This window comes from Cupressus sempervirens, chromosome 9 (assembly GCF_028749045.1).
Source record: "Cupressus sempervirens isolate cs-2001-9-10 chromosome 9, ASM2874904v1, whole genome shotgun sequence".
NCBI classification, from domain to species: domain Eukaryota; kingdom Viridiplantae; phylum Streptophyta; class Pinopsida; order Cupressales; family Cupressaceae; genus Cupressus; species Cupressus sempervirens.
The window spans coordinates 139,946,589-139,956,534 of NC_143126.1; positions in this window are offsets into that span (position 1 = coordinate 139,946,589).

Genomic DNA, 9,946 nt, shown 5'->3' on the forward strand with positions numbered 1-9,946 from the left:
TAACACACATATCCCACCCCCAAAGAATGCTCATCATATGTGTGTGTATGTGTGTGTGTGTGTGTGTGTGTGTGTGTGTGTGTGTGCGTGCGTGCATGTATGTATGTATGTACATGTATATATATATTTATGTGTATATATATATGTGTATATATATATATATATATATATATATATATATATATATGTATGTATGTATGTATGTATGTATGTATGTATGTATGTATGTATGTATGTATCCTACAAAGAATAAAAAATACATCACCCACCCTTGAAAGGATACACAAATGTCCATCATAGTCGAAATCCACTATCAATACACACACACACACACACACACACACACACACACACATATATCTATGTATGTATGTATGTATGTATGTATGTATGTATATCCTACAAAGAATAAAAAATACATCACCCACCCTTGAAAGAATACACAAATGTCCATCATAGTCAAAATCCACTATCAATACAAAATCCATATAGTACATGTATCCATAAAAGTACATATGGGTCTATGCCCAAAAACATACATATATGTACAAAAAACAATCCTGTAATGCAACATATCACTGCTCATTCGTGCCCTCATCCATCTCCTTCTCTTCGTGGGACTCATAAGGGTCCCTCTCTGAACCCTGCACCACTACTACTACTGGTGGTAGTCCCATCCTCTGCCCATCCCCTCCTCCTCATGTACCCAAGCTCTCTTCCTCATCTCTCCTCCCTAATGCCCCTATATCTTGCCTCTGGCTCTACCCTAATCTCTAGCTCTACCCTATCCTCTAAGACCTACAAGTCCTCTAGGATCCCCCAGTGCTCCACCTACTCTCCCCACCACCTTGCATCTTGATGTGTGTGGAAATTATCGCTAACCACATCGAATGCTTGTAATGCTCTATCTACTCTACCAACACAACTGCATGGTACTTGCCCCTATAAAATCCTGCACTCTCCTATAGATCCTCCACCTCTCCCCTAAGTCATCGCAACTCCTCCAGTCCTCCCCCTACTACCATCTTCTCCCTAAGGGTTGCCAACTCCACCACCATCCTATCCCTCTCCTCCTATAGTACATCCACCCTCCCCTAGAGTCTATCCCTCTTAGACTCCACCACCTTCAGCCTCCCCTCCAAGCATCCTAAATCCAACCGTAGTCCCCCCAGCTCAATCTTAGCTCTATCTAACTATCCTTGGATAGCATCTCGCTCCCTCTAGAACTAATCACTCTCATCTCTAAGTTGGTCCCTCTCCCATTGTGTATCTTGAAGTAACTGGGTCATCACCTTGTGTGCCTACTATAGGGAGGCATACCTCACCGTCAGTCCACCATCCTCTTCTCCAGCTGACAAACCTTCTCCTCCTCTAACAGACCCCTAGGCCCCCTCTCGTCCCTCCCACTATTGTGGCCTCTCCTCATCCTACCTCCCCTCCTCCTACCCCCTCTCCTCCTTTATGACACCTCACCCTACACCACTACCTCTACCCACTACCTTAGTCAACTCATCTCATACTTCCCTCTCCTCATTGCTCAAGAGATCTTCCCTGCCACCACCACCACCCTCGTAACCTACACCCTTCCCACAGGCCTTGGGTTCTAAAATTGGTCCCTATAACCCTATGTGGACCCAACATCTGTTGGCCCTCTAAGCCAATATCAATCCTATGATGACATGTCATACCATGCTTGGAATAGGCCCTCCCTTTGTAGTGTGGCCTAAATAGGGTCATCAACTCTTGTGTCACCTATTGATACCAAATTGGCTCTCTTGGGACATCTTGTGGCCAACCAAACTACTGCAACACCTTGTTTGATCGATACTACTCGACAATGTAATCCTATCACCCAAACATGAAGCATGGCAAGATCATGTATGGAAGTTGTTACCTCTCCTTTGCCTATGGCCTGAGACCTATGTATGGTCTCCACATCACCTTCATGGTCTCATCTATCTAAACTCTCTAGTAATCCACTTCCTCTATGTGGTGATGTGTCAATGGATCTCCCCAGCTATATTCTATAGGCTCCTTTGGCTGCCTATCTCTCTGTTTGACCGGTCTAAATACAACAATGTGCTCTTATGCCCACACCTACAATAGGGTAAAAAACCCATACTCCTCCCTTGGTGGCACCCTACACCTTGATATAAAATCTAATGCAGATCCATGTAAAGCTCTGCAAGGATCAGTGAGCCCCATTTAGTTGGGATTCCCTCATCTATGATCTATATGATTGTCCCACACCTGCAATATTGTAAAAAACCCATACTCCTCCCTTGGTGACACCCTACACCTTGATATACAATCTAATGCAGATCTATGTAAAGCTCTGCAAGGATCAGTGAGCCCCATTTAGTTGGGACTCCCTCATCTATGATCTAGATGATTGTTGAGATCAAGGCCAATGTTACTCTTGTACCACCTATGTCTGGGGAAATGTACCCTAACACTAATCTAAAAACATAAAAGTATATCCACATGTCTAGCACCACCCAATCCAAATGCTCATCTAATATAAATTAACCCCTCCAAATCTAGAACTAGACCCCAGGCCCCACTAGTCTCCACACCACTCTCTCTCTCTCTCTCTCTCTCTCTCTCTCTCTCTCTCTCTCTCTCTCTCTCTCTCTCTCTCTCTCTCTCTCTCTCGTGATTCCTCTTGCTACCATCATAGGCATGCCCCATATTGGCAGCTTGAAGATCCTGTAGACATCCTCTAAAGTAATGGTCATCTCATCTGTCGATAGATGAAACATCCATGTTTCATTATGTCAGCACTTGTACAATGCTATCACCATCACCATATATGTCTGAGTATGTGGAAACCTTACCAGATACCCCAGCCCGATCACATCAATCCTTGCCCAATCGGCTGGTGTGAACTGCTCTCTCGCACATAACACCACGACATGCCACTCTTATGACACTAATGTATCTAGTGACCACTACATCCATAAAACTAAAAACCCATGTCAATTCAGTATTCTAGTAAACCCCTTATTCCTATGCTTCATGATCCCCCTTTACCCATCTAGCTAACCTTGTGATCACATTCCCATAAGTGGGTTTGCATTCCTATGATTTGTCCTTGACCTCGTGCCCTCGCAGTTGTAGATCATAGTGAAAACACATCTAGACTTCCCTCTGATCAAACCTTACCATCATTCTCATATTGAATTTCCCCCTAACATTCCCTTAACCCAAGGGATTGCATTCCTGCCAATGAGAATGCTTTATTGCTTCCAATACCATTATCTCACATAAACTTTAATCCAAATTCACATTCCCATGAAGCCTTCTTTGGACATACCTTTTTACCCCCTACCCTCAACCTTTTTGTGGGATTGCATTCCCACTGATCCCTAAGGTGATCTCGCTGGACCCATGTCAGCAAGAATGCATTTTTTACATTTTAGGAATGCTTTAAAAAAAAAAAAAAGTAAAAAAGTAAAATTTTTAGTGCCTACCAAATAGTTTGGTGTCTATCATGCCCACAAGCATCGTGCCATGTCTGCTCAATGCTCTGGTCATCCCTATGCAACCATCACACTATCTACTCTAGAGCTCACAAATGACAAATCTCACTATGAATATGAGAGCAATTACTCCTTTCTAGCCCTCCTAGACTATCTTATAGGCCCCCTGTGGTGCCCTACTTCCCTCTCTTCCACCTCTGGTGATCCCTTTCACTCTGGCCCTATTATTTTTGCAATTTTAGTGTACTTTTAACCCTCTTTTAGTCCATCTACATCCTCCTAATCAACTCATCTTGTTGACCCTTTTGAAGAAGTCACCAAGCCTCTTCTTCTCTCCCTACCGCCTTCTTGACGAGCATCACATAGTCTAGTCTCTTCTCTTTCTATTCAAGATAGGGGTAACTCTATTGCTTTAAAATCATCTTTGTTTCATTTACGTTCGAACTTCTTTGAAATAATGTTGTCTCAACACTATGTCAAAGAAGGAAAAAATATAGACACCTAAATCTGATTACATCATTAAGTAATCTTATTTAGTCATCTTCTAAGACATTAGTGATTGAGTATTTAATATTTAATTATTTAATCATCCTTCCCTAGTTAATTAATTAATTTAATCAACTATAGTCCAATTGATAAAATTAAATGAAAATCCAGTGTCTAATTATCAATTAAATCTCTATTCTTCTATTAAATCACATAAATTCACCATGCCTATTTAATTTAAATCCACATCCCTTTTTATTAAATAAATCAATTAATAAATCAACCCCTAACTATTCCTAAACCCTATCATTATCCAAATCCAACTTATTTACCCATGCTAACCTCGCTTAGCCAACTAATTAACTTATTTCATTAATACTAACCCACTTTCATCTTAATCATGTCCTAACCTAAGCCTAACTCCCTTCCTAAACATGTGCACAACTTTAAACAATGGTTAAGGCTCCCTAAATCAAACCAAAGTCAAACCTCCATCCCATCCCTCTTACATTCCTATCCAAGAGACTTTACTGCTCTTACAAGGCATTAATTGCTCTTTAAAGCCTCATACATCACTCTTCCACACTCCTTCCCATTCATAACTCCCTTTTACCACCCATGTTTTACCCTCTTCCCTCATCAACCAATCCCCTTGTGACACTTGTCACAAGGCTATATATTTGAGAAAGCATAATCCATGTGCTTTCCCTTCCTTCAATCCTAGCCTTGCCTCACCTTTTATCCATTCTTGCGTCCTAGCCATCCATCTCACTGCCCCTTGGCCTATAAATTGAATCCTTCCCCTCTTACAATTATCATCGACTCATATACAAACTTATAATGCCCTTTTGAAGAACAAACCACTAAATCATACCCTTACCATGTAGTAATCCTCACTCACCCCACACACCATATTTTTATCCACTAAAGGTTCCCATCCATTGAAGGCTTGAACATACATCTACCATCATTTTGGACATATCTAAGTACCAAGGTCACACTTGGGGAGCTCACTTTACTTGGTTTTCTTTGTCCTTCGTCCTCGCATATGTTTTTCGTATTTCCTAATTTGTGAATATTAGATTAATTTTAACATTATTGACAAACTAGGATATTACACCATACAAAAAGAACTTGTCATAGAGAAGAAAAGACAAAGAAGAGGAAAGGGTTTCTCTCTGAGAATATGGAAAATTATATTATTAGACTGAAATAATGAATGAAATCTACAATTGGTAAATCCTTATAGAAGGGGATCATAAAATCTAAAAGGGAAACCTTAAAAGATAAATGAAATTTAATAATTACTATTTAAATATAAATGGAAATTCAAGTGCATAAAGATAAATGTTAATTAGGGAGTTAAGTTAATTTAATAAATTAAATTAAATTAACCCTTTACTCTAACACCCCTCCCTTAAGATGAGCAACAAGCAATAATGCATGAAAAAGAAAGGAAACTACAATGTAGAAAGAAAACTTGTGTCCCAACAATAAGGCCTAATAAGGTAGCCAATCACAACCAAATCTCTATTAAATGTAAAAATAGGGAAAACCTCATGGGAAAAACCCTACTCCAAAAGATATAGAAGAAGCTAAAAAGAAAGAAAAGAAGGAAGGGAGGAATTGTCATTGAGACCCCCCAAGGAAAAATTTCTTCACCCCAAGCATAGAACGTGGTTGAAGATACCATATGGATGCAAATGGTTTAGTGAAGATGTCTACAACCTACTCAACAATGGGAATGTTCTCTAAGCTTAGAGAGCCATCCTGAATTAGATGCTTGATAAATGTTGAGAATTATGTCTCAACCTTGCAAGCCTTTTCTGGAAAACTCTAGAATTTTTTAAGAAAATCTTAGAATTTGTTTGTGGTAGTTTTCCACATGTTTATGAGTTGGAAAAGGTGTATGAGTTGTTAAAAATGTGTCTTGTCTCTAGAAAAATATAGAAGGGCTATTTTTAGAGTGTAAATAACTATAACTTTTATGGGGGTCTAAACTAGAGGACAAAATTATGGATGAAAATGGTATTCTTGGAGTTACAAATTACAAGTAGGTAACATGTGGCATGGTTGTTTTGCCCATGGTTTTGGCCCATGGTTTTATAAGACCAATAATGGTTTCCAAGTTGTAAATCACTATAAAAGGAGGGCTTGGGGAGGTGTTTGAATCATTGAGTTCAGTTTGCAAGATTGGTGCTAGGAGTATCTCTCTGTGTCTGAGTTTGAGTTTGAGTTGTGGTGATGTGCTCTTGTAAGAACTTGCATTGCAAGTGTATTATAATCTTCCAAATTTGAGAATACATTATGTGGGTTTTGGAGGGTGGGGTTTTTCTTCTGGAAGGGTTTCCCCATGGTAATCATTGTGTTATGCATTCATTGTTATGTTAATTATATTATTATGCATTTCTTGAGATCTCTGCAATAGTTAGTTGAATTTGCATGATCATCCTCTCAAAGATTAGTGTAGGAAGTGATTTTGTGCAGCTTTACTTCCTTATAAGTGGTATCAAAGCCTGGTCAATTTTGGTTCTATTTGTTGGGTATAGGGTTTTTTGAGCTAATCAAGGTTTGAGTGGGAGTTTGTGCAGAGGTATTTATTTCTGTGTTGCTAAATTGTAAAGATGGCAAGCACATTAGGGAGGATTTATGTTGAGAAGTTTTTGGCACAAAATTTGAAATGTGGAAGTTGAAGATGGAAGATCTAGTGATTTATTAGGATCTATGGGATGTAGTCGATGAAAAGAAGCCGAGGCCCACAAATCCAACTTTAGCCATAGAGTATGATGTGAGAGACAGAAAAGGTAAAAGTCTCATTGGATTGTGTCTTGCAGACTCTATACTAATTAATGTCCATGAAGAACCTATTGCAAAGAAGCTTTGGAAGAAGCTATGTGAGATTTATCAAGAAAAATCACTTGTGAACAAGATTTTCTTGAGAAAGAAGTTGTATTCCTTGAGAATGGAAGAAGGTGGATAGATTTCTGAGCATCTTGAAAGTTTTAATATATTGGTGAATCAGTTGAACTTAGTTGGGGTGTCAATGGATGAAGAAGAAAGGTTTCAAATATTGCTATGTTCATTGCTAGACTCATGGGATAGCCTTGTCATGGCCATAGGGAGCACTTCATTTGTCTTGAAGATGGAGGACATTATTGGTTCTCTACATTCTGAAGAGATGAGAAGGAAGGTCTCTCTAAATGCCAAAGAGGCTTTGAGTGTTCGAGGAAGACCAAATGAAAGAGGCAAGAATGAGAAGCAACATGGCCATTCTAAGTCCAAGAATAAAGGAAGATCAAAATCTTGTGGTAAGTCTAATGTGATCTATTGGAATTGTGGCAAACCCGGACACTTGCAAAAGTACTACAAAGAGGAAAAGAAAAAGAAGAAGAAGCAAGGTTTTGATTTTGAGTCTAGGAAGGAAGATGAAGGTGCTTTCATTGCAGCCTTGGCCACTCATGTAGGTGACAATGCATGGTTGATAGACTCAGGTGCATATTTTCAGATGGCTTTTAATAGAAATTGGTTTAGTGAATATGAAAAGTTTGATGGTGGTAAGGTGTATTTGGATGATAACTTAGTTCTTGATATTGTTGGTTGTGGAAGTATTTGTGTAAAAATTTTTGATGGTAGAATTAGAAGATTTGATGGTGTCTTACATATCCTAAGACTAGTGAGGAATTTTTTATCTATTAGTAAACTAATAGATGTGGGTGTACATGTACAATTTTTTGAAGTAGGTGGGAAAATGCCGAGAGGTGCTATGGCAATAGTAAGAGGAAGTAGATTGGGTACATTGTACCAACTTGATGCATGAATGGTTGAGTGCAATAGTACTTTTGATAAGATTGTGAAGAGGACTACTTTGTTGGAGAAGGAGAGGGTTTCTCTTTCAATAGATGATCGTGGTTTTTGGGTACCCAAGGGTGCTCTATCTACTGAATCAAAGTTACCAACAAAGAAGACTATGTAATGGCACTAGAGACTTGGCCACATAGGTGAGAAAGGTCTACAAACCTTAAAGAATAAAAAACTTTTTGATGGGTTGAATGACTATAATCTTGATTTTGATTTTTGTGAGCATTGTATCTATGGTAAACAAAATTGTGTTAAGTTTTACTCAAGTTCTCATAAGTCCTCATGTATTTTGAATCTAATCCATCTAGATGTATTTGGTCTAGTTGATGTTCCTTTTATTGGTAGATTAGTTTATTATGTTTCTTTCATTGCTATTTTCAGTAGAAGAACATGGGTTTATTTTCTTAGAAGTAAAACTGAACTTTTCAATCGTTTCAAAGAATTTAAAGTAATGGTTAAGTTGCAAACTGGAAAGAAGATAAAGCATTTGAGAACTAATAATGGCAATGAATATTGCTCCAATTATTTTCACACATTTTGTAGAGATTGTGGTATTAAAAGAGAGAAGACAACTCTGTATTCTTAGCAGCAAAATGGAGTTTTTCGTATCCCCTTAATTAGTATAAATTGTTTAAAAATATTTAATATATTGGTCATTTTACCATTTTGATACAAAATGTGTTGATCATTCCTCTCTTATAATTATATTACAAATATTTTACATTTAATACTAAATCAAAATGAACTAATCATTTAACTCTCATGAACTACGAATACTTTTCAATTAATATAATATAACCATATATTATATTACACGAATCCTCATTCAATATATATATATATATATATGGCATACATAACTAATGCAATAAATAACATATTTAATAAAACAAGTCAAATTGGTCATAAAACATAAGACATGTCCTCTTGTTCATGCCTTTCCAAGCTAGGGTCAACAGTATTTATGAGGGTGAAGATAGGAAGGGCGGATCATCATCGGGTTTGGACATTAATCATTGAACAAGGATTGACATCGAAGGTCAAAAAGAAAAAAAGAGTGGAAAAGGGAACCAACACCAGATGTTTACATTGAATCCATTGAGTTCTACATCGATATCTGCACCCAGCATACACATTAATCTCCATCGGGCTCCATGTGAGGTACGGTTCGTAGTATGTCAGGTGACAGCCATTAACCAATTTTGAGGTTAGTATGAATAATATATGCCTATTTCCATTAAAATGTACATTTATCCAATTTAACATTTAAAGGATAAATCAAATTAAATAAAAACTAAAGGAATATATTAGGATGATGATTGAATAAAAGGAAATAATATCAATTTCTCACCTAAAAGAATATATTAAGGCAATAATTAAATAATGGTAATTAATATTAATCTCTCTACCAAAGGAATGTATTAGAATAGTAATTAATTAAACTTAAATTTAATAAGATCATAATTCTCCAAGATGAGATAAGGCTTGTGGTGGAATGGGCTAGGTGACACCACTCAAAGGTACTAGGTAAAGCCTGTGGTGGGATGAGCATTTGACTTCATTGTCCAAAAGAACTAGGTAAGGCCTACGATGGAGCGAATATCCTAGGGTAAATCATACAAGGGCACCATCTTGGGAATGATGATTGGAGAGATGTAATGATAATAAGGGAGAATGGTGAGGCCCATTGATTGGGTAATAGGGCACCCTGTTATGGTTTCTCCTCCTATAAATTGGATGATAAAATAAGCATATGATATTATAGAAATTATGCTTCTTATTGAAAATAGTTTGATAAAATCACCTTAAGATTAATTTCTTTGTGTTCTCAAAAAACTAAGAGTATAAATACCTTGTCAAGGGTCTACTATACGAATATTAAAAAAGGGGACATTACAAAGTTGCAGAAAGAATGAACATGACCTTGATGGAGAAGGCTAGGAGTATGCTAAGTGGAGCTAGACTACAACAAAATTTTTGGGCCAAAGCTATAGCCACTACTTGCTACCTGATAAATAGGTCTCCTATATCAGCTCTTGTTGATAAGACACCAATGGAAGCATGGTTGAGCCACAAGCCTTCACTTAGACACTTATGAGTTTTTGGTTGTGAGGCATATG